Source organism: Pleurodeles waltl, chromosome 7 (genome assembly GCF_031143425.1).
Source record: "Pleurodeles waltl isolate 20211129_DDA chromosome 7, aPleWal1.hap1.20221129, whole genome shotgun sequence".
Classification (NCBI taxonomy): Eukaryota; Metazoa; Chordata; class Amphibia; order Caudata; family Salamandridae; genus Pleurodeles; species Pleurodeles waltl.
The window spans coordinates 125390634-125416326 of NC_090446.1; the positions used below are offsets into that span (position 1 = coordinate 125390634).

The 25693-nt window shown below is 47.0% G+C and overlaps 1 protein-coding gene across 1 annotated transcript in view; it reads right to left on the reverse strand.

Annotated features, from left to right (window-relative positions):
* The window catches only part of LIME1 (Lck interacting transmembrane adaptor 1), a 72289-nt gene extending 60681 nt beyond the window's left edge, over window positions 1-11608 (reverse strand). The window contains exon 1 of the mRNA XM_069243269.1: window positions 11404-11608. The gene's annotated coding sequence lies outside the window, so the exon portion shown is untranslated. The remainder of the gene's footprint in view (window positions 1-11403) is intronic.
* Window positions 11609-25693: the final 14085 nt, after the last annotated feature.

The following is a 25693-nucleotide window of genomic DNA, read 5'->3' on the forward strand; positions in this document are numbered from 1 at the left end:
TCCTCCTGTTTTCACACCATTCGTATGCTCTGCAGAATCTTTAGATGGATCCCAATCAACACCAGAAAAAACGTCTCCCAGACCTTCGTCACCAGCCGCCTCGACTACGGCAATGCTCTCTATGCAGGCTTCTCCAGACCAGACAGAATGCGGCAGCCAGACTCATCATGGACCTCCCCAGATGGACCCACATCACTCCCTCACCTCAGAAATCTCCACTGCTTTCCCACCCAGGAGAGATGCCATTTCAAGATCCTCACACACTTACAAAGCTCTACACAATCGAGGACTGTCCTACATCAACCATCCACTGAACTTCCCTCTACCCTCCAGACACCTGAGCTCCTCCTCTCTTGCCCTCGCGCACACACCACAACATTCGGCATAGCTGCAGCGGGGTCGCTACTTCTCATACATTGCTGCCAAGACCTGGAACGACCTGCCCCCCCAACCTCCTAACAGGATCGTCCCTGGGCAGACTTCAGAAAGGAACTCAAAACCTGGCTGCTTGATGGAGACTTGGCACCCTCAGCGCCCAGACACCTCCAGGGGTGACAGTGCTGGCTTTACAAATGCTGATTGATTGATTAAAACCCCAGAAATTTAAGCAGTCTCGCTTTTAATGGATGTCTGCAGATATAAAAACCGAGAAAGCTACCAGTCTCGCTTTTAGTGCATCTCTGTAGATAACGCACGCCCATCTTCTGCGGAAATGAGACGTGTCTTTTTCTTTCCAGTCACAATGCCCACTGAGCAACAACCCTCCTCTCCTGCGTGGGACTAGGTTTGTTTCACCGTGACTTTTTTGCAGCGGTCCAGCGGGCTGTTAATGGTTTCGGTCTTGCGTGCCCTGCTGCCTCATAGCTTCATGATAATCAGAACAGAGGCTCGGTCTGTCAGTCTCAGGAACGGATGCAATCACAGAAAGTGCTACGACCAGGCGGCGGCTTGGTAGCCGAAAGCAGCTTCATTGAATCCATATTTACAGGATGATCGTTGACGTTTTTGTAACGTTAAAGAGCAAATCAGATGCATAACTGACATCTTATACCCAGTGCGTAACACGTAAAAATAAATACATAAATGCCGGGCCCAAAGTTTTGTTCCGAAGCCAGCATTTTCGAAAGTAATTGTGCGGAATACCAAGGATGCGTGATTCCACCTCATGTTTTGTTAATCCGTTCCAAATCCCCGGGGGGCTGGGGGCAGTTACATAAAGGGCATTGCCAATAAGGAATTCTGGACCCGCGATGACAATATAGGAGGACACCATTCAGATTTGAAAAGGCGGTTCTTTTGTTCGAAGTGCAGCTAACAGCGTGTGGAGATTGGAGTCAGAATGTTTGCTTTGTTTACCTGTCATGAATGAATTGTTAATATAACATTGCCCATTGCTGACAGCCCAAGGATGGATGCGATTCTGTATCCCACAATACGGCCAATGGTTACAAATTTCATTCACATCACATCTTTGCACTTTCTAACTGTGCACAGAAAGCGCAGCAGCACTACACCCCCAGGCTCGAAGTTCAAGCAAAGACTGTACCTTCCTTATCTGACTGCTTTCCATTTCAGTAACAGTTTACTAGGCAAATGAACAATTCAATTTTTCAAAAGTTCTGTTTTTTCAGTGTATTATTTTATTGTTTTCTTACAAACTGTTATGTTCCCATTCTCCTATTACCATGCCTTTCTGACAATACATCAAGGGCAGAATTATTGTAGATAGTTTCACAATCTATTTAACCTCTTAGCTGCTGGGCCTTTTCCCCCCCAGTGTTGAGCCCTTTTTAGGCTATTTGGGGTAGTTCGAGCTTAGGCCTTCATAACTTTTTGTCCACATAAGCTATCCACACCAAATTTGCGTCCTTTTTTTCCAACATCCTAGGGATTCTAAAGATACCCAGAGTTTCTGGGTTCCCCTGGAGGAGACCAAGAAATTAGCCAAAATACACATAAAATTTTGTTTTTTTCAAAAAAATGGGAAAAAAGGGCTGCTGAAGAAGGCTTGTGGTTTTTCCCCTGAAAATGGCATCAACAAAAGGTTTGTGGTGCTAAAATCACCATCTTCCCAGCTTTCAGGAACAGGCAGACTTGAATCAGAAAACCACATTTTTCAACACAATTTTGGCATTTTACTGGGACATACCCCATTTTTACTATTTTTGGTGCTTTCAGCCTCCTTCCAGTTAGTGACAGGAATGGGTGTGAAACCAATACTGGATCCCGGAAAGCTAAGCATTTCCGATAAAAATGATACCTCACTTGTAGGGGTAGGCCTAGTGCCCACGACAGGAAATGCCCCAAAACACAACATGGACACATCACATTTTGACAAAGAAAACAGAGCTGTTTTTTGCAAAGTGCCTAACTGTGGATTTTGGCCTCTAGCTCAGCAGGCACCTAGGGACACCTAGCAAACCTGCACAGTTTTGAAAACTAGACACCCAGGGGAATCCAAGATGGGGTGACTTGTGGGGTGCTGATCAGGTTCTGTTACCCAGAATCCTTTGCAAACCTCACAATGTGGCCAAAAAACACTTTTTCCTCGCATTTCGGTGACAGAAAGTTCTGGAATCTGAGAGGAGCCACAAATTTCCTCCCACCCAGCATTCCCCCAAGTCTCCCGATAACAATTATAACTCACTTGTGGGGGTAGGCCTAGTGCCCGCGACAGGAAATGCCCCAAAACACAACATGGACACATCACATTTTGACAAAGATAACAGACCTGTTTTTTGCAAAGTGCCTAACTGTGGATTGTGGCCTCTAGCTCAGCAGGCACCTAGGGAAACCTAGCAAACCTGCACTGTTTTGAAAACTAGACACCTAGGGGAATCCAAGATGGGGTGACTTGTGGGGCTCTGATCAGGTTCTGTTACCCAGAATCCTTTGCAAACCTCAAAATGTGGCCAAAAAAACACTTTTTCCTCACATTTCGGTGACAGAAAGTTCTGGAATCTGAGAGGAGCCACAAATTTCCTCCCACCCAGCGTTCCCCCAAGTCTCCCGATAAAAATGATACCTCACTTGTGGGGGTAGGCCTAGTGCCCGCGGCAGGAAATGCCCCAAAACACAACATGGACACATCACATTTTGACAAAGAAAACAGAGCTGTTTTTTGAAAAGTGCCTAGCTGTGGATTTTGGCCTCTAGCTCAGCAGGCACCAAGGGAAACCTAGCAAACCTGCACTGTTTTGAAAACTAGACACCTAGGGGAATCCTAGATGGGTGACTTGTGGGGCTCTGATCAGGTTCTGTTACCCAGAATCCTTTGCAAACCTCAAAATGAGGCCAAAAAAACACTTTTTCCTCACATTTCGGTGACAGAAAGTTCTGGAATCTGAGAGGAGCCACAAATTTCCTTCCACCCAGCATTCCTCCAAGTCTCCCGATAAAAATGGTACCTCACTTGTGTGGGTAGGCCTTGTGCCTGCGACAGAAATAGATCACACAACAGTCAATGTTGGTACTTACATAAGGCAACTGTTGACCCTGGGGTGATCCATTCCTTACGCAGGCACTAGGTATAGGCACTCAAGTGGGGTAGTGTTTTTATCAGGACAGGTGAGGAATCACTGGGTGGTAGGAATTTTGTGGATCGCAGCATATTCCTGTAGTTCGTGTGACAGAAATGCAAGAAAAATTGAGTTTTTATTCAACATTTCAGCTTTGCAGGGTATTCTGGGTAAGAAAACTTTGGGGAATCCACACAAGTCACACACCTCTGTGGACTCCCCCGGATGTCTAGTTTCCAGAAATGTTTGGGTTTAGTATGTTTCCCTATATAGCCGCCGAACCCAGGACCAAAAACACAGGTGCCTGCCTTACAAAACCAGTTTGTTTTGTGATAGATAATTTTGATGTCTCCACAATACAATTTGGGCAGTGGAATTCGGGGCTGAACTAAATTGGGGAGCTCCCAAGAGAGCACCCTCTCTGTGCTTGCCCCCGCATTCACCTGCTCTCTGGGTTGGGCTAACCCACTATTGCCCTGTTGCACAGACTGTGCTTGCGAAGGAACAACAGGACTGCCCTCATCACCTCCCTCACAATTTACTGGAAGGAGTTTTCCAATGGGACTCCTCCAACTGAAAAATCACTCCCAGAGTCTGCACCATTGTCCTATCCCTCAGATGCTGTCTCAGTATCTGCTGTCTCAGTCTCTGATCCTATGTCAGAGCTGTCCTCTATAACCAGAGTCAGCAGCAGTCATCCATCAAGATGCCATCTCTGCTATTGGCTAAACTGTTGCTCTAAAACACTAGCCTACATAGACAGTCACAAAATTGCTGGTGTGTGTGTGATACATGCAACAGTAGAGGCCACCTTACCTGCGCTTCTTCCCTCAATCAGCACATTCTTTCAAGACACTCAAACACCTTGTCACATACCATTCGTCACAGTCTTTAGCACCTCCTGCGCCCAGTCCAACAATCATTATTGGTGCTCCCACTCCCGTGTCCTCCTCCTCGGATTCCCTCATTACCACCCAGCAAACGTGCTCTTCATCTCTCCATAGCCACCACCCACCCTGCACATAGATTTCATTTGTATTATAGTGCAGGTAGTGGCTGACTTTACTAACATACTCAGCTATTTACTTAAAATACAGATTTGCTCTTTGCAGTAGTCATATAAACCTTCTGTGCTTCTTTATGGCACTAAAACTGCCACTAGACAAAAGTCTGATCCTGATACCACCTGTCGGAAGCTGGAGAAGAAATGGCTCCACGACCGAACACCAGACAACCACATAGCCCTCAAGAGCGCCACCCGCAGACACCACCAACTTATCAGGACCGCCAAGAAGACCGCCTTCAAGGACAGCCTAGACAACAACACACACAACACCAAAGAGCTCTTCAGCATTGTGAAAGAACTCTCCAACCCCAGCTCCAACACCAACGACATCCAGCCATCTCAAGACCTGTGCGACTCCCTGGCCACCTTCTTCCACCGCAAGATCACCGACATCCACGACAGCTTCAACTCCGACCCCCCCTCACCCACCACCGAGTCCACCACCCCTGCGACTACCACTCGCACCAGTCGCCTGACCGTCTGGTCCAGCTCAGCGACAAAGACACCATCAAAACCATGAACTCCATCCACTCCGGATCCCCATCGGACCCCTGCCCTCACCACGTCTTCAACAAAGCCAGCGCAACCATCGCGCCCCATCTCCGGAAAACAATCAACTGTTCCTTCGAGATAGCAACCTTCCCAGAAAGCTGGAAGCACGCCAAGATCAACGCCCTTCTGAAGAAGCCCAAGGCGGACCCCAAGGACCTCAAGAACTTCCGGCCCATCTCCCTGCTCCCTTTCCCGGCAAAAGTGACCGAGAAGATTGTCAACAAACAGCTGACCCGCTACCTCGAAGTTAACAACATCCTGGACCCTTCCCAATCCGGTTTTCGCAGTAAACACAGCACCGAGACCGCCCTCATCGCCGCCACTGACGACATCCGGACCCTGATGGACAAAGGAGAAACAGCCGCCCTCATCCTCCTGGACCTATCAGCAGCCTTTGACACGGTCTGCCACTGCACCCTATCAGCAAGCCTCCATGACGCTGGTATCCAAGAGAAGGCCCTGGCCTGGACCACATCCTTCCTCTCCGGCAGAACCCAGAGCGTCCGCCTCCCACCCTTCAACTCCAAAACCACCAAGATCATCTGCGGCGTCCCACAGGGATCCTCCCTCAGCCCGACACTGTTCAATATCTACATGGCCCCCCTCGCCCACGTCGCACAACAACACAACCTCAACATCATCTCCTACGCCGACGACACCCAGCTGATCATATCCCTCACCGAAGATCCCCACACCGCCAAAGCTAACCTCCACTGACGAATGAAGGCCGTAGCCGACTGGATGAAGGACAGCAGACCGAAGCTGAACTCAGACAAGACGGAGGTCCTCATTCTCGGACCCACCCCATCAGCCTGGGATGACTCTTGGTGGCCCACGTCACTAGGCACAGCCCCAGAACCCACGGACCACGCACGCAACCTGGGGGTCATCCTCGACTCCACTCTCTCCATGACCAGGCAAGTCAACGCCATCTCCGCGTCCTGCTTCAACACCCTCCGTATGCTCCGCCGGATCTTCAAATGGATCCCCCTAGACACGAGAAAAACCGTTACCCAGGCCCTCATCACCAACAGACTCGACTACGGGAACGCCCTCTACTCAGGAACTACAAACAAGCTCCTGAGACGACTCCAACGCATCCAGAACGCCTCGGCCCGACTCATCCTCGATGTCCCCCACCGCAGCCACATCACATTCCACCTGAGAGGCCTGCACTGGCTCCCCGTCAACAAAAGGATCACCTTCAAGCTCCTGATCCACGCACACAAAGCACTGCACAACACCGGACTCACCTACCTCAACAACCGACTCAGCTTCCACACCCCCACCTGAAGCCTTCGCTCAGCCAACCTCGCCGTCGCCACAGTCCCCCGCTTCCGAAAAACCACCGCCGGCGGAAGATCCTTCTCCTACCTCGCCGCCAAGACCTGGAACACTCTCCCCACCATCCTACGACAGACCCAGTACCTGCTGGCCTTCAGAAGACTACTCAAGACCTGGCTCTTTGACCAGTAGCACCCCTCCTCCCCAGCACCTTGAGACCCTCGCGGGTATGTAGCGCGCTTTACAAATGCAGTGATTGATTGATTGATTGGTTTTGTAGCAGAAACATAATCACAAGACTTACTTGACTTCTTTATTGCTGCCTAAAAGCTAAAGTTGAAATGCGCCAGTTGAAGTATGTGCACTGCTTTGAAGACGCAAGCTGCAACTGCAAGACAACTGGTGGCAAATATATATATATGTATATATATCTATTTATATATATATATATAGATCTCTATATAGATATATCTATAGATAGATCTATATATATATATAGATATATACACATATATATATATATAGATCTATCTATAGATATATCCATGTAAATAGACATATCTATCTACATTAATTGATATATCTATATATATATATATCTGTATTTTCTTTTAGTAGTTGTAGGGTTTCCCTGGGGGCCATTTTGCCCTACAGGGTCGCCTGTCAATTTTGTTTGTTTAACATTTTTTTTTTTTTTAATTAGCCCCCGGGGGTGGTGCGATCGCACCCCCCCCCCCTCAGGGGGGCCCAACATCAAAATTTAAAAATATGGCCCCACAGGGGGTCGTCCTGCCTATGGGCGACCCCCTGTCAATGTCCTTATTTTTTTTATTAGGCCCTGGGGGTGGCGCGATCGCGCCCCCAGGGGGCCCCAACATAACATTTTTAAAATATTGCCCCCGGGGGAGGGTGGCCCGTTTTCCTAGGGGGGCCGACCCCCTCTAGTGAAATCTCTGGCGTCTAGTGGCGTTTCCTGGCCCCCAATCGCAGCTGTGTAGGAAACGCGTTCAGGAAGGCCTCGTATGAAAGGGGAGAGTCTCCCCTTTCATATGAGGCCTTCCCGAACGTGGGGAAGGCCGTTTTCCCCATCAGAGCAGGAAGCGGCCCTACGGCCGCTTCCTGCTCCAATGGGGAAAACAACAGTGTGACGAAAGGGGCGGGTGGGGGGCGGGGGGAGACACGGAAGCTCTTCCTTGTCTCCCAGGGATAAAAAAAAAAAAAAAGAAAATCATCGGGTGCAACGCACTCGAGGATTTTCAAACCCCCTCCCCGGTGACGGCCACTGGTCGTGACCCGCACCAGGGAGGTAGTGCGGGTGTCGACCAGTGCCCGACGCCCGCACTAAAGGGGTTAAGTTAATTCTAAGTTTGTGTTTGTTTTGTATAGACTCTAAATGTAGTCTTTACAACCCTGTGTTTTTAAAGGAGGTCCCACAATCAAAGTAGCCCCACAGCCTTTTGACTTTGTTTTTATTAAAGTTAATAGCATTCACACTCGACGTAATTTCATCCACACTAGGATTGCTATCAGTACATCTTTGCGGTAATCAGGGTGGCAAACAATTTTACTCCATTAGTGTTAGCTTCACAGTATTCTTGGTGGCTCTTTAATTGGCTCTACAGTTCAACAGCTGATGGGTCCATAAATAGTATACTATTGGCATAGAATCATGGGTCTGTTACCACATTTGTGACTCCGTAGCAAAACTCTAGAGAAAACAACGAAGGGATAAAGATGAAGTTCAAAAAAATTGGCAGTCACAAACAACGCTTGGTCAAGTCCCAATAACACTGATTTTGGCAGCGTAATTCCACATTCAGCCCTGTTTAATACAGCCACAGAGTCAATGAAGTAGCCAAAAACTGACATCTATGACCTGGTGTGTGTGGTCATGGGCAGTGGATTAGGCCACGACTTATGCCAGCTAACCATAACTGGCCAACTTTTCTGTTTTCGTTTATTATAATCATACCCATACCTGTGTTTTTCTGGAGAATAATATATTATACATTTAGAGCACATATTCATTTGTTGTAGTTCTAAACACAGCACTCCCAAAATTTGGAGTACATTTCATTCCTCAGAACGTATTGTAGCCATCAAACATACATTACAGAATACGGTGCGAGGGAACAACTAAAACTAACATAGGCCTCAAATCTTACAGCCACCGTCCTTCACTGCGGGGCTGAAAAGTTTCCCATATCTAGAGATATAATTTTCTCTATGAAAAAATGAGAAGGTCATGATCTAAACTGTAAATACTGTAAAGGACCAAATCACAGCCCTCTCAATAGCTAACCACTATCCCCCGATGCAGCGTTCATCTACAAGCAACCTCCAAGACCACACATCCCATACAAACTGACTCTCCACTAAAGGACTCGACCACTTGAGAGGTGTGATTGCTTCTCTTGTTCGTCATTACAGTCACGTACTAATTACTAACCAGAGCACAAACCTGGTATCCATTTCCAAATAAAACGAACTGTTTGCCATCAAACTGAAACTGAATCACTTGTAGGAACTCATAAAAGAGCATCAAACAACACTCCATCCTTTGTTCACAAGTACCCTCCTCCCAAGGACTGCTCTCCAACCCCATGTTGCACCTCAATTGGCACACCGACTCATTAAAGCCTAAGGATCACACCAACCCCAATGCTTCTGAGCATTTGTGCACGCACATCTCTAATGCATCTTTATGCAACACATCCCATTGTCACAGTCTTCAGAGAAAGGCATTTTAAGTGCAAACAATGATCATTCTGCACAAGCAACATCCCTTAATCGATCTCCTACACGTCATGCCAAAGCTCCCCTTGAAGACTGCCCCTTAAACGTCTGGGGTTTTTGATGCAACCTCTATATTAACAATCAACCAAAACCTTGACTATGGACTTATTGTCACCAAAACCTCGTTCCAATCCTCTCACCACCAGAAAACATCTCCCGATAGAACAGCGAAAAATAGCTGGGGTTGATTTTATCCACAAGAAATACCTTAAATGCCAACTTGTTCCAATGTCTCACTGAGGAGCTCACCTAAACCAATGAGGCTGAACATCTTGTACTGGTCACCTTTTTAGAAAACAAGTTATCAATTGATTTCTTTGAATAACCACTGGTTAACATCTAGTTGCTTGACCTGATTTTTCTGGAAGACTTCACACGCCACTGGGAAAAAGAAAACACCCACACTTAGCTTCTCAAATCCTTCCTGTTGGACCGCAGCCTATAGCAACATTGCACGTTCCTCACCCCTCTCTTCGGAAAGTATCTAAAAACTTGCCTTTCTGGCACGGATTGAGATTTTTCCTTAGGGTGGGCATCTTTTCTTCTCCGGGGTCAGTTTCCTAACACTAGGACACAACTTTCGAAGTAGCCATGCGCTCTATAAATATATATTATTATTATTATTAAATGTGCTGTCCATCCCAGGTCTGATTTTTTAAAAATAATCACCACATAAAAATCTCTAATCCTCTCATACTAGATTAGTCAGATCTCTCCTTCATTACTTTCAAAGTCTTGACCTAAATGAACGGTCCTCCTCCTGAACCTGTGGCAGGAATGATAAAATCTAGAGTTTTCAAACACGAGACAATAGGCATTGGCCTTTCAGAAGCATCAGCCTGTCCTTTGCGGGCACATCATCCTCCAGCATTTCATATACCATTACACTGAAATACAGGGAATATTCCACAGCCTCGTATATGCAATCTATGGCTGGACTCGCTCCAGTGACAAAGGGTAGAACAGGCTTTTTTTGTAGATGCTCCTGTGCAAACCTCAGGAATTGGCGCTTCTTTTTCACGGTAATTTAAAATTTCTATTATGCTGGCAATCAGAAAAATACATTAGAATAAATACATAAGGGTAGCCATCAGCATTGTAAGAAAGCCTCCCCAACAAAAAGAAAGCCAGGATTTAAACTGAACAAGCATTGGCAAACCAATAGGTCTGTCTTTAATGTATTTAGGGCCTGATTTATGAAACATTTGCGCCGCCTTTGCTCAAAAGCGGTACAGACTTACAAAATACAATTATATTTTGTACATTTGCGTTGCTTTTACGTCAAAAAATGACGATACGGCGGCACAACCTTTTCATAAATCAGGCCCTTGATGTGTTGACGCATACAAAGCAGACAGCACGTATACGCACGTGTCTGCGGTGTGTCTGCACCCCTGGCCGCCTGTCTGTCCTCTGTTTGGATTCACCCAGTTTAAGGCTGTGTTTCTTGTAGGGCGCAGCCACAGGATTCTCGTTCAAGTGGAAAGTTTATTTGGTTACTTGCATCCATCTTTGCCCTTTTGTGCTGCGTAGAGGTCAGGTTTTGCCACTTGTCGTTAACAGCAAAACATGCAAAAATGTGATTAAGTGGTACAAATGTTACAGACAGCTTAGAAGTAGCTGTATAACCGGCAGGTTTTTACTACCGCCAGCTTAGCGCTGTGCTACCGCAGCTGTCACTGGGTTTCGGTGCACTTTGTAAGATGTGTGTTTTGTTATTAGGAATAATTTCGTGCATTCACAATCCCAAAAATTTTTCTAAAAGGAGGTTTGAAGAATTTACCAACCGCTCAACCATGTAGCTGTTCAGCCTGATAAGCTACTCTGCTTGCAAGGTGGGGGCAAAGAATGTTAAATGTGGGCCTGCTGCTCAGGGGGCAAAGAGGGCTTTGGTGCATCAAGGTCAAAGCTGCAGGCAGTTGAAAGAAAGATGGGCACAGGCCACACAAGTTTGACCCAGACTAGCGGGTATTTTCTGTTGTCACTTCATATGCGTTTTTATACCTTACTAATGAGACTGCCCTGCTCGATGCATGATGTTCACTTCATTTGCTTTTGTTCTCTGTAATTTATATATATTTTTTATTTCTGCATGTTTACTGAAGCCCCAATTGCTTCAAAGCGATCAGAATGCCTACAATAATCGAAGCAATAAAAAAAAGTTCAAGAAATGCAAAATCTACTTACGGGTAGAAAAGACAAAGGTGCAGACTGGGGAACTGGAAGCCGTCGGCTGGGGCCTCACCTGGACCGAGGGTGGACAGTTTGATGTTATACCCCCTTTTAAAGGATAGTTGGATGTACAGCACAGAACAGGCTCCAGGCGCGGCTTCTTTGCCAGGGGCAGCTCTGAAAGTTGTGCTGCAGAGGCAGCGTGGGGTTTGATAAAGACAGGAAGCAGGCTGTGGTTCTGTGTCTTGCTGACGCAGTCACTCAAGCAAAACCAAAGCCCTTCCTGAGATGCACCCCAAAAACAAGGCTGCACCTGCTTGCTCCAAAGAGTGAACACATACACATGAGCTGCACGCGCCCTTAGAGATAGACCATGTACCCTCTGTTTGGACCCGGGGGCCATTACCACTCACACCTTCCCTGAGGTAGCTTGAGATGAACCCCAACATCAACACCGCCTCAGTTACCTCATGCACATTGTTCGGCTGAAAGTCCTGGCTTGGCAAGAAGAACTGTGTCCTTGCTCCCACTATTCATCCTTTTCTGTGCTCCTGTGTTTTATACGCCACAATTCTTGACAAGCCATGCTACTCTGTATTATTGGGGTTCTTACTTCCTTTAAGAATGTGTTGGTGTGCTTTCAGAAGTACATGGCATATTAAAGTGGTGTTGTGGGCTTGGGTGCAAGCTTACTGGTGTTGGGAACACTGTATCACCGGCACTGACGTAATGCTAGTTGCGGCTACATCACATCTCGGGAAACAGCCAGAAAAGCTACACAAAGTTTATTTACCTGTAAGCCTAGTTCTCCTTTGGGGGAATCGCCTTTAAAATCATAACACTGAATTGTTCTGCCCCTGCTCACGATCACAAAGCACTTTCTACAAAATAAATCAATGTAATGCTTTTCGATAGAAAAGACAATGATTTAGACAAAAACTTTGAAAGTAGGACATGGCCAAGATGGCATCTTAGGGAGATCATTCTCCTTTTCTCCAGTGACCTGTCCAAAAGTCTTATTGCTCTCCGGTGATAACGGGCATCATTGGGAAATCCGAGTCTTAAATCGGTCAGGAAGAGAGTGAAAGTAAGGAACTGAAAAAATAAGTGGTGCAGCGAGAAAAGAGTGACTTTACAGTACAGCACAAGAAGGACCAGGGCTGCAATGAGAGACCTCACCAAAGATGAAGCAGAAGACCCCAGCTGCCTTGCAGAGGAGGAGGAGTAACCCTGCAGCGTGAGAAAACAAGCAAGACCTCTGTTAGAACCTGATCCGGTGGCAGTAGGGTGCAAAGGTGGACAATGACAATGGGAATGGGTCTCTACGTTATGACTAAAGAGTGCCACTAGTTGAGCCCGGCAGTGATTCCCAGAATGGACAAAGATAATGAGAATTAAATTGAGCAGTTGGAGACGATTCCTTTCGCACTGGTTGGACTGTTAGTCTTCAAGCGAAGCGCCTTGCAAAGCGTAGGTCCAGGAAGGATTCAGTTAGGCAAACTAGGAGTAATGAGGAGAACCCCGGGTGAAGTAACAGCTGACAGGGCAGATCGACCATTCCAAATGATCATTATGACACTAAGGGTGCAAGCGTCAAACTTTCCTGTGAGCCTGACATATGTAAAGAAAAGCCTCTCGTATTGGAGGTGTAAAGAGCTTCTAGTGATAAAAAGGCCAGGTCGGCCATAGCAGCTAGGCTGAATGTTAGAAGAGGAGGCGATGTTTACCAAACGTCTCAACAGGGAAAAAAAAGGCTCATACTATGTAGCTGGAGTGGTGGTGTAGGGAAGCTAGGGACCCTGCCCTTGGATCCAGACGGATCAGTTGCTGGAGCCAGGAAGCATCCTAAGATATGTTCAAAACGCAGTGCGATTCTCAATGGCAAAATGGGTTTCGTCTTAAGACACTGGCATATTTCCCAGTGCATCTGATGACCCAAGTTTGAAGGGTGAGTATTGAAGATAAGACCCAAGAGAACTCTCTGAAATATTTGCCCCACCATGTGGTCACTGGGCTGGGAAATTACTCTGCAGGACACCCCAGTGGAGAGGCATTATTGAGCTCGGGACGGATCATGCTGAAAACATTGAGGGTTCCAAAAAGGGCTGGAAGTCAAATGGTGAGGGAGCTATATGTGAAGCCCACCTCCCAAAGAGCAGTACTGCAGCAAAAACCCAGAAATCCAATTTCCTTGGAGTGAACAACTCCATGGAAGAATCACGAACCCTGAAAAACCTATCATAAAAAAAATATTTGAAGACTATTTCAAAGTCTGAGAGACAAGTTGGAGATGTTGGAGGTAGACTTAAAGCAGGACCTCCATGAAGTGAAGAAGGATTGAAAGTATGTATGGGAATTAGTCTTTGATGTGAGAGAATTGAGTGACTGGAAAGAACATGTATTCTTGAGATATGAAATCCTTCCACTGCAACAACAAAGTTTCATATTGCATAGCGCTATGGAGGACCTTGAAAACCGCTCAAGGCAAAACATTGTAGTGGATCTGAAGGATTCTGAAGGGAGCAGACGGAAATCACATATAGAACTATGTAAAAAATCTGCCCAAAGTCCTGTTACAATCATATAAATAGAAGGAAATAATATTACAGAGAAACCACAAAAATGCAACCTCAGTGACACAAGACCAATAGACACTCTGACAAGAGTGTATTCCTTTCATGGAAGCAGTAAGAACCAACAGTGATCCCTCCTTTGAGGGACATCAAGTTCTCTTTTTTTCAAGACCTATCGATAGTGACACTCCATAAATAAACAGTGTTTCACCTCGTCTCCTCATTTCCTTTCTGTCATATATTTAACTGGAGGTTCATTAGTTCAAAATAAAGTCATTGTCCGAAGTGAAAGCTATCCTACCCGTGGCTGGTGATTTTCAAGGATCTGAAAAAAAGAAAGTAGATCATCTGGAGAAAACTAGAGCAAGCTCTTCACACTTGCGGAGGTAGCGCTTCTCGTGCATCTAGAGTGTTGGAGGAAGACAGTGAGTAAAGTTCATAGCCCATTGAGAGTCTCCTTTTTGTGAGATGAATGGGGAAGTTCCTTGGTAACTACCTGGTCTTGGAAAGGAAAGCAGGGCCCGGGATTGAGGCAAGGTAGGATGTTTTGTAGCCACACGCATTCCCAGAAGTGTGTTTGTAAATGCGATTTTGAAGGGGGAGTGGGGTTCTTTGCTGCATGGCTTTATGTGAGGTATTTGATGGAGGGCGGCTGGATGACAAACTTGCATTGTCAGATAGTTGGATGGAGGCAGGCAAAAGCATCTGATGAGGCTCATCAGGGTAAAACTCCCCAGGCAGCTACATTTAACATATTTTATTATAACTAGGCTAATGGGGAAAACCATAAACTGCTTCTAATGTAATGTCCACTGGTTGAACTGCCATACTAAAAGGTTTGTGGTGCTCAGTAGCCCTAAACAAGTTGGTGGAGATGCCTGTTTCCTTCAAGAGACTCACCTGGTCCACAAAGATGAATGGAAGTTGCATTGTTGTTACCATCCTAGTCAGTATTTCTGTTCTTTAAGGCCAAAATAAGAGAGTTCTTATGGACGCCCAGTGGCTCCTTTCATATAGGCAGTTAAAAGGAAAAATGAGCTAATGTGCTGCAATCGATGCCATAAATCAGGGAGTAGAAGAATTCCTAAATCACAAAATTCAGAAATCCTTGGCTAAGATGACTAGGGGTCAGATGTATCAAAGGATTTTACCCATTCCGTGTCAATGAGAAAATGTGTTCCTGCATATGGCCCTTGGTCCCTAATAATGAGGGGGTGAGAGGGCCCAAATCTGCTTGTAAATGGAGCCTGGGACAAATCAGGGAGGAATAATGGAAGCACCATTTCTTTTTCAGAGGAAGGATCAATATGACTCTCAGATTGAGTCTCAGTAGATGCGTGGCGAGGGGAACATCAAGGGGAGATAGATTATGCACACTGTACAAATGCCCTTGGGGCTGCTGAATAAATTGGCATGTTCTTATAAGTTAATTCCTTACCCTTGAGTATAAGTGAGATTCAATAGATAATGACTGTATCAGACCCAGTGATCTGTGTGATATTATGCAAGGTATGTATTAGTCAGAGAGCAGTATCCTGGTGACGTAATGAGCTCTTGCTTCAAGACCCAGGTGCCAAAGAAGCGATCCATTACTAAGCATAGAATATATGCGCCTCACCTATCCAGGAGAATGCTCTGTGCCCACGACTCAGGATTCACTCAAACACTAATACGGGAGACTTGTATAACAAAGATGTCCAGAAAAACAAATATCAGGGAAAAACCCTTATTAGAAATAAATCAGGGATCTGTTGGCTACGAAGCTGAGGAAGAAACAGACTTAAGTCGTATGTGGTTACAATAAATGGGGTAAACATTTTATCATCTGGAATGGGACTAGCTGTGGGCGTTTCAAACCCATTACGAGAAGTTATAGACACAAACCGATAAAGGAGGAGGAAGTACCAGATCATGTACATGCTTCAGGTGGTGACAGTGGTGAGCCTGATAACCATTAAATAACTTATAAGAGCAAGAAAAACATTTAAAAAAACACAAGGCGTTGGGTCGCTCCACAGTCTCTTAATCTTTTTTTATCAGTGTGTTATTGGACTTCTGTTAGATTTGTTCCATGAAATTGAGATTACAGGACTGGTATCCCTTGGATGGTGGAAATGAAAATATAAATCATACTAAATTCGGTGTAAGAAAGTGGGTTTTTAATTAGGAAGGATGAAAGTCCTTCACAAGAAATAAGGTCAAAATATCCCTTTTACTGGAAACCAAGTACCCCCTTGTAGCACTTGACGGTCTCAGTGGAACTAAGCAGACTAGTCCAAGGCTTACTCAATGGAGGGATGTGGGCTAGTAATGCAGTTCGTAGGCACTCTACAAAACCCCTTCATAAAAACTGTCCAGCGAATACTTTCACCTTTGAAAAGAAAAAAGAACTTTATTGTACACAAGGAGTACTACACACTATTTTGGAAATAGATACAGGATGGCAGCTGGAAATGCCCATGGTGACACCCGCTGACCGTTTATGTCCCAGCAATCCCTGAACCCAACAACTACAATAACCTCCCACACCCCAGTCCACACACCCACATAGTCACTGATACGCTGAACACACACCATAATGGGGTGCAGTAATTAAAGTCAAGGATGTTGGCTTAATCATGGTGTCACTACAATAAAAAGTATAAATCTATAATCAAAACCTCAATAGAACAATACTAAAACTGTCCGACTCCTATTAGTGGCACTCAATGTAATATGTATTAATTCACTGTTAACATATACCTTGATAATAAAGCATGACACATTTAATATTGTGCAGAGTAACTTTTTTTTCTATCTTTATTCTGCTGCATAGGTAGATTTGGGGCCTAAAAATAAATATCCCTGCACCCCGGGGCGAGGGATAAAGGTGCTTTGAGAAGCCCCCACAGCACATCTGAAACATTTCAGGTGATACCACTGCCCTCTTTGGTCCACCTGGGTCATCTAAATGTTTTTCCCCCTTCGTCAACAAGAGGATCACCTTTAAACTCCTCATTCACGCTCACAAAGCACTCCACAACACTGGCCCTGCCTACCTCAACGAGCGACTCACCTTCCACACTCCCAACCGCCAACTCCGCTCCGCCGACCTCGCTCTCGCCACCGTCCCTTGAATCCACTGAACTACAGCGGTGGCAGATCTTTCTCCTACCTCGCCGCCAAGACCTGGAACTCCCTCCCTGTCCAATTACAACAGACCCAAGACCTGCTGACCTTTGTGAAACGCCTCAAGACCTGGCTGTTCGAGCAGTAGCACTCCACCCCCCCTGTGAGAAAGTAGCCTCTTTCTAGCCTTGTTACCCCGACTTTTGGCCTGTTTGTGAGTATATGTCAGGGTGTTTTCACTGTCTCACTGGGATCCTGCTAGCCAGGGCCCAGTGCTCATAGTGAAAATCCTATGTTTTCAGTATGTTTGTTATGTGTCACTGGGACCCTGCTAGCCAGGACCCCAGTGCTCATAAGTTTGTGGCCTGTATGTATGTGTTCCCTGTGTGATGCCTAACTGTCTCACTGAGGCTCTGCTAACCAGAACCTCAGTGGTTATGCTCTCTCTTTACAAATTGTCACTAACAGGCTAGTGACTAATTTCACCAATTCACATTGGCATACTGGAACACCCTTATAATTCCCTAGTATATGGTACTGAGGTACCCAGGGTATTGGGGTTCCAGGAGATCCCTATGGGCTGCAGCATTTCTTTTGCCACCCATAGGGAGCTCTGACAATTCTTACACAGGCCTGCCACTGCAGCCTGAGTGAAATAACGTCCACGTTATTTCACAACCATTTACCACTGCACTTACGTAACTTATAAGTCACCTATATGTCTAACCTTCACCTGGTGAAGGTTGGGTGCTAAGTTACTTAGTGTGTGGGCTCCCTGGCACTAGCCAAGGTGCCCCCACATCGTTCAGGGCAAATTCCCCGGACTTTGTGAGTCCGGGGACACCATTTCACGCGTGCACTATACATAGGTCACTGCCTATGTATAGCGTCACAATGGTAACTCCGAACATGGCCATGTAACATGTCTAAGATCATGGAATTGTCACCCCAATGCCATTCTGGCATTGGGGAGACAATTCCATGATCCCCCCGAGTCTCTAGCACAGACCCGGGTACTGCCAAACTACCTTTCCTGGGGTTTCACTGCAGCTGCTGCTGCCAACCCCTCAGACATGTTTCTGCCCTCCTGGGGTCCAGCCAGGCTTGGCCCAGGAAGGCAGAACAAAGGACTTCCTCAGAGAGAGGGTGTTACACCCTCTCCCTTTGGAAAAAGGTGTCAGGGCTGGGGAGGAGTAGCCTCCCCCAACCTCTGGAAATGCTTTGATGGGCACAGATGGTGCCCATCTCTGCATAAGCCAGTCTACACCGGTTCAGGGATCCCCCAGCCCTGCTCTGGTGCAAAACTGGACAAAGGAAAGGGGAGTGACCACTCCCCTGACCTGCACCTCCCAGGGGAGGTGCCCAGAGCTCCACCAGTGTGCTCCAGACCTCTGCCATCTTGGAAACAGAGGTGCTGCTGGCACACTGGACTGCTCTGAGTGGCCAGTGCCAGCAGGTGACGTCAGAGACTCCTTCTGATAGGCTCTTACCTGTGTTGCTAGCCTATCCTCCTCCCTAGGTAGCCAAACCTCTTTTTCTGGCTATTTAGGGTCTCTGCTTTGGGGAATTCTTTAGATAATGAATGCAAGAGCTCATCAGAGTTCCTCTGCATCTCTCTCTTCACCTTCTGCCAAAGGATCGACCGCTGACTGCTCAGGATGCCTGCAAAACCACAACAAAGTCAACTACTGCAACCTTGTATCGCTGATCCTGCCGCCTTCTCAACTGTTTTCCTGGTGGTGCATGCTCTGGGGGTAGCCTGCCTCCTCTCTGCACTAGGAGCTCTGAAGAAATCCCCCGTGGGACGACGGAATCCTCCCCCTGCAACCGCAGGCAACAAAAGACTGCATCACCGGTCCTCTGGGTCCCCTCTCAGCACGACGAGCGTGGTCCCTGGAACTCAGCAACTCTGTCCAAGTGACTCCCACAGTCCAGTGACTCTTCAGTCCAAGTTTGGTGGAGGTAAGTCCTTGCCTCCCCACGCTAGACTGCATTGCTGGGTACCGCGTGATTTGCAGCTACTCCGGCTCCTGTGCACTCTTCCAGGACTTCCTTCGTGCACAGCCAAGCCTGGGTCCCCGACACTCTAACCTGCAGTGCACAACCTCCTGAGTTGTCCTCCGGCGTCGTGGGACTCCCTTTTGTGTCTTCAGGTGAGCTCCGGTTCACTCCTCTTCCAAGTGCCTGTTCCGGTACTTCTGCGGGTGCTGCATGCTTCTGTGAGGGCTCCCTGACTTGCTGGGCGCCCCCTCTGTCTCCTCACCCAAGTGGCGACATCCTGGTCCCTCCTGGGCCACAGCAGCATCCAAAAACCCTAACTGCAACCCTTGCAGCTAGCAAGGCTTGTTTGCGGTCTTTCTGCGTGGGAACACCTCTGCAAGCTTCTTCACGACGTGGGACATCCATCCTCCAAAGGGGAAGTTTCTAGCCCTCTTCGTTCTTGCAGAATCCACAGCTTCTACCATCCGGTGGTAGCTTCTTTACACCCTCAGCAGGCATTTCCTGGGCATCTGCCCACTCTCGACTTTGTTGCGACTCTTGGACTTGGTCCCCTTGTTCCACAGGTACTCTAGTCTGGAAATCCACTTTGGTTGCATTGCTGGTGTTGGTCTTCCTTGCAGAATTCCCCTATCACGACTTCTGTGCTCTCTGGGGAATATAGGTGCACTTTACACCTACTTTTCAGGGTCTTGGGGTGGGCTATTTTTCTAACCCTCACTGTATTCTTACAGTCCCAGCGGCCCTCTACAAGCTCACATAGGTTTGGGGTCCATTTGTGGTTCGCATTCCTCTTTTGGAGTATATGGTTTGTGTTGCCCCTATACCTATGTGCTCCTTTTGCAATCTATTGTAACTTTACACTGCTTGCATTACTTCCTTTTGCTATTACTGCATATTTTTGGTATTGTGTACATATATCTTGTGTATATTTGGCATCCTCATACTGAGGGTACTCACTGAGATACTTTTGGCATATTGTCATAAAAATAAAGTACCTTTATTTTTAGTATATCTGTGTATTGTGTTTTCTTATGATATTTTGCATATGACACCAGTGGTATAGTAGGAGCTTTGCATGTCTCCTAGTTCAGCATAAGCTGCTCTGCTATAGCTACCTTCTATCAGCCTAAGCTGCTAGAAACACCTCTTCTACACTAATAAGGGATAACTGGACCTGGTACAGAGTGTAAGTACCCCTTGGTACCCACCTCAAGCCAGGCCAGCCTCCTGTTGTGCAGCGGTGGGATAAGTACTTGCAACTACTTACCACCTTGTCATTGTGTACTTTCATAAGAGAATAATATACAAAACAAGTTCAGTGTATGTACACCTAACCAAAAATGTGTGCTTTTCTTCTCTTACACTATCTGCTAAGTGCTGAAAAGTACTCCTAAACTTTCAAAAAGTTTCTAAAAAGTTGAAAAAGTTTTTTTTTCTGTTTCCTTAAAAAGTCCTGAAACTTTTTATTTCTTTTATCTGTCCCTTAACCTTTTTCTATCATGTCTGATGTAGGACCTTCTCTTGATCTGGTCAGCTCAGCTTATGACCACCTTAACTAGAAGGGTTTGAGGAGTCTCTGCATTGATAGAGGTTTAGGGGTGGGGAAGAATCCCTCTAGAGAACTGTTGTCTAACATGCTTATTGAGAATGATAAGGCCTTAGCTGGCACATCCATTGAGAAGTTAGGAGATGGTTCACACTCTGACTCTGGGGCACCCCCAGTAAGAGTGTTAGATGGTGACCTTCCCAACCTGCCCCTTAGCAGACCACCTAGCATAGCTGGTACTAATGTGAGTTCTCATCACAGTAGGGATGTTATTCCTGCAGGCCAGGTTGTTAGGGTGCCAACTGTTAGGGACAGGTCTCCCTCTGTTCATTCACATCATTCTTCTGTGTCAAAGCATGCCCAACCCACCCACCCTGATGACAGAATGTTAGAAAGGGAACTCAATAGATTGAGAGTGGAAGAGTCCAGGCTGAAGCTTAAACAGCAACAGCTGGCTCTAGACAGGGAATCTTTAGACTTAGAAAAAGAAAGACAGAGGTTGGGGTTAGGACCCCATGGTGGCAGCAGCAGTATTCCAGATAGTAATCCTGTGAAAGGGCATGATTCTAGGAATCTGCATAAGATAGTTACCCCTTACAAGGAGGAGGATGACATAAACAAGTGGTTTGCTGCACTTGAGAGGGCCTGTATGGTACAGGGGGTCCCTCAAAGGCAGTGGGCTGCTATCCTATGGCTATCTTTCAGTGGAAAGGATAGGGATAGGCTCCTTACTGTGAAGGAAAGTGATGCCAATAATTTTACAGTTTTGAAAAATGCACTCTTGGATGGATTTGGCTTAACCACTGAACAATACAGGATTAAGTTCAGAGAAACCAGAAAAGAGTCCTCACAAGACTGGGTAGACTTTGTTGACCATTCAGTAAAGGCCTTGGAGGGGTGGTTACATGGCAGTAAGGTTTCTGACTATGAAAGCCTGTATAATCTGATCCTGAGAGAGCATATTCTGAATAACTGTGTGTCTGATTTGTTACACCAATATCTAGTGGACTCAGATCTGACCTCTCCCCAAGAATTGGGAAAGAAGGCAGACAAATGGGTCAGAACAAGAGTGAACAGAAAAGTTCATACAGCTGGTGACAAGGATGGCAAGAAGAAAGATGGTGAGAAATCTCAGGATAAGCATGGGGATAAGGGTAAAACCAAAGATCCTTCTTCAAATCCTAAACACTCTTCAGGGGGTGGGGATAAAACAAATGCTTCCTCTTCTTCTTCACAACCTACACACATTAAAAAGCCTTGGTGCTTTGTGTGTAAAAATAAAGGCCATAGGCCAGGGGATAAGTCCTGTCCAGGTAAACCCCCTGAGCCTACCACCACTAATAGATCAAACTCTAGTGCCCCTAGCAGTAGTGGTAATAGTGGTGGGACTGCTGGCACCAGTCAAGCTAAGGGTGTAGTTGGGTTCACTTATGGGTCCATCATAGAAACTGGGGTAGTCAGTCCCAAGACAGTTTCTGTCACACCTACTGGCATTGGCCTTGCCACACTGGCTGCTTGGCCCCTTACAATGGATAAGTACAGGCAGACAGTTTCAATAAATGGTGTTGAGGCCCAGGGCTACAGGGACACAGGTGCCAGTATCACTTTGGTGACTGAAACCCTAGTGGCTCCTGAACAACACATCATTGGACAACAGTATAAGATTATTGATGTCCATAACTCCACTAGGTTTCTTCCCTTAGCTATAGTTCAGCTTAGTTGGGGTGGAGTTACTGGCCCTAAGAAGGTGGTAGTATCACCTAGCTTACCTGTAGACTGTCTCTTAGGTAATGACCTAGAGACCTCAGGTTGGGCTGAGGTAGAGTTTTATACCCCTGCAGCCATGCTGGGTATCCCTGAGGAATTGTTCCCTTTCATTTCTACTGAAATGAAAAAGAAAAGGAGAGAGGAAGGCCTGAAAACTCAGGATCCCTCTCCAACAACAGGTAAAAAGGGTATCACAGTATCCCCTAACCACCCTGCCATTCAGGATACCATTCCTGTGCTGGGAGAAACCTCTCCTGGGGTGGCACCTGATCCAAGGGAATCATCAGCTGGCATAGCTGTACTCCCTGAGGTGGAAGTACCTCTCTGTGGGATAACTCATATTGGTGAGAAAAAGAGCACCATTTTAGTTAACATGGAGCATCCCTCCAACCCTCCCAGAGAAACTTTAATGCAGAAACCCTGCACTGCCTCACAACACTTAGGACAGTAGCCCTGCCCTAGTGTGGAGCTCATAGGACAGCATCCCTGCCCTGCTCCAACTCAAGAGAAACAGCATCCCTGTTCTCTCTTCCAGCCATATGGACAAAAATGTTGCCCAGCTATGGCTTTACTGAAACAGCATCCCTGTCTGGCATACTCATCACTAGAAATAGGTCCAGTGGACAATTCCCACTGTTCTAAACTAAAAATTACTGATAGAAACTCTGAAAATATATCTTCACATTGTTGCTTAACTAAAAAACTTCAAACAGGTTGGTTTACATCCCCACAGGGAAGTAACTATATAGTGGATGATAAAGGGAGTAACCAGTCTATTGCAGAGCTACTCTCTACTTGTCACCACTTAGACAATAAAGTCTCAACTGGCCAAGGTTAGCCTTATTGTCCTTCGTTTGGGGGGGGGGGGGTTGTGTGAGAAAGTAGCCTCTTTCTAGCCTTGTTACCCCCACTTTTGGCCTGTTTGTGAGTATATGTCAGGGTGTTTAAACTGTCTCACTGGGATCCTGCTAGCCAGGGCCCAGTGCTCATAGTGAAAACCCTATGTTTTCGGTATGTTTGTTATGTGTCACTGGGACCCTGCTAGCCAGGACCCCAGTGCTCATAAGTTTGTGGCCTATATGTATGTGTTCCCTGTGTGATGCCTAACTGTCTCACTGAGGCTCTGCTAACCAGAAACTCAGTGGTTATGCTCTCTCTTTACAAATTGTCACTAACAGGCTAGTGACCAATTTCACCAATTCACATTGGCATACTGGAACACCCTTATAATTCCCTAGTATATGGTACTGAGGTACCCAGGGTATTGGGGTTCCAGGAGATCCCTATGGGCTGCAGCATTTCTTTTGCCACCCAGAGGGAGCTCTGACAATTCTTACACAGGCCTGCCACTGCAGCCTGAGTGAAATAACGTCCACGTCATTTCATAGCCATTTACCACTGCACTTAAGTAACTTATAAGTCACCTATATGTCTAACCTTCACCTGGTGAAGGTTGGGTGCTAAGTTACTTAGTGTGTGGGCACCCTGGCACTAGTCAAGGTGCCCCCACATCGTTCAGGGCAAATTCCCCGGACTTTGTGAGTGCAGGGACACCATTTCACGCGTGCACTATACATAGGTATACCTATGTACAGCGTCACAATGGTAACTCCGAACATGGCCATGTAACATGTCTAAGATCATGGAATTGTCACCCCAATGCCATTCTGGCATTGGGGAGACAATTCCATGATCCCCCGAGTCTCTAGCACAGACCCGGGTACTGCCAAACTATCTTTCCCGGGGTTTCTCTGCAGCTGCTGCTGCCAACCCCTCAGACATGTTTCTGCCCTCCTGGGGTCCAGCCAGGCTTGGCCCAGGAAGGCAGAACAAAGGACTTCCTCAGAGAGAGGATGTTACACCCTCTCCCTTTGGAAAAAGGTGTCAGGGCTGGGGAGGAGTAGCCTCCCCCAACCTCTGGAAATGCTTTGATGGGCACATATGGTGCCCATCTCTGCATAAGCCAGTCTACACCGGTTCAGGGATCCCCCAGCCCTGCTCTGGCCCGAAACTGGACAAAGGAAAGGGGAGTGACCACTCCCCTGACCTGCACCTCCCAGGGGAGGTGCCCAGAGCTCATCCAGTGTGCTCCAGACCTCTGCCATCTTGGAAACAGAGGTGCTGCTGGCACACTGGACTGCTCTGAGTGGCCAGTGCCAGCAGGTGACGTCAGAGACTCCTTCTGATAGGCTCTTACCTGTGTTGCTAGCCTATCCTCCTTCCTAGGTAGCCAAACCTCCTTTTCTGGCTATTTAGGGTCTCTGCTTTGTGGAATTCTTTAGATAACGAATGCAAGAGCTCATCAGAGTTCCTCTGCATCTCTCTCTTCACCTTCTGCCAAAGGATCGACCGCTGACTGCTCAGGACGCCTGCAAAACCGCAACAAAGTAGCAAAGACGACTACTGCAACCTTGTATTGCTGATCCTGCTGCCTTCTCGACTGTTTTCCTGGTGGTGCATGTTCTGGGGGTAGCCTGCCTCCTCTCTGCACTAGGAGCTCTGAAGAAATCTCCCGTGGGACGACGGAATCCTCCCCCTGCAACCGCAGGCAACAAAAGACTGCATCACCGGTCCTCTGGGTCCCCTCTCAGCTCGACGAGCGTGGTCCCTGGAACTCAGCAACTCTGTCCAAGTGACTCCCACAGTCCAGTGAGTCTTCCATCCAAGTTTGGTGGAGGTAAGTCCTTGCCTCCCCACGCTAGACTGCATTGCTGGGTACCGCGTGATTTGCAGCTACTCCGGCTCCTGCGCACTCTTCCAGGATTTCCTTCGTGCCACAGCCAAGCCTGGGTCCCCAACACTCTAACCTGCAGTGCACAACCTCCTGAGTTGTCCTCCGGCGTCGTGGGACTCCCTTTTGTGTCTTCAGGTGAGCTCTGGTTCACTCCTCTTCCAAGTGCCTGTTCCGGTACTTCTGCGGGTGCTGCCTGCTTCTGTGAGGGCTCCCTGACTTGCTGGGCGCCCCCTCTGTCTTCTCACCCAAGTGGCGACATCCTGGTCCCTCCTGGGCCACAGCAGCATCCAAAAACCCTAACCGCGACCCTTGCAGCTAGCAAGGCCTGTTTGCAGTCTTTCTGCGTGGGAACACCTCTGCAAGCTTCTTCACGACGTGCGACATCCATCCTCCAAAGGGGAAATTTCTAGCCCTCTTCGTTCTTGCAGAATCCATGGCTTCTACCATCCGGTGGCAGCTTCTTTGCACCCTCAGCAGGCATTTCCTGGGCATCTGCCCACTCTCGACTTTGTCGCGACTGTTGGACTTGGTCCCCTTGTTCCACAGGTACTCTCTTCCGGAAATCCACTTTGGTTG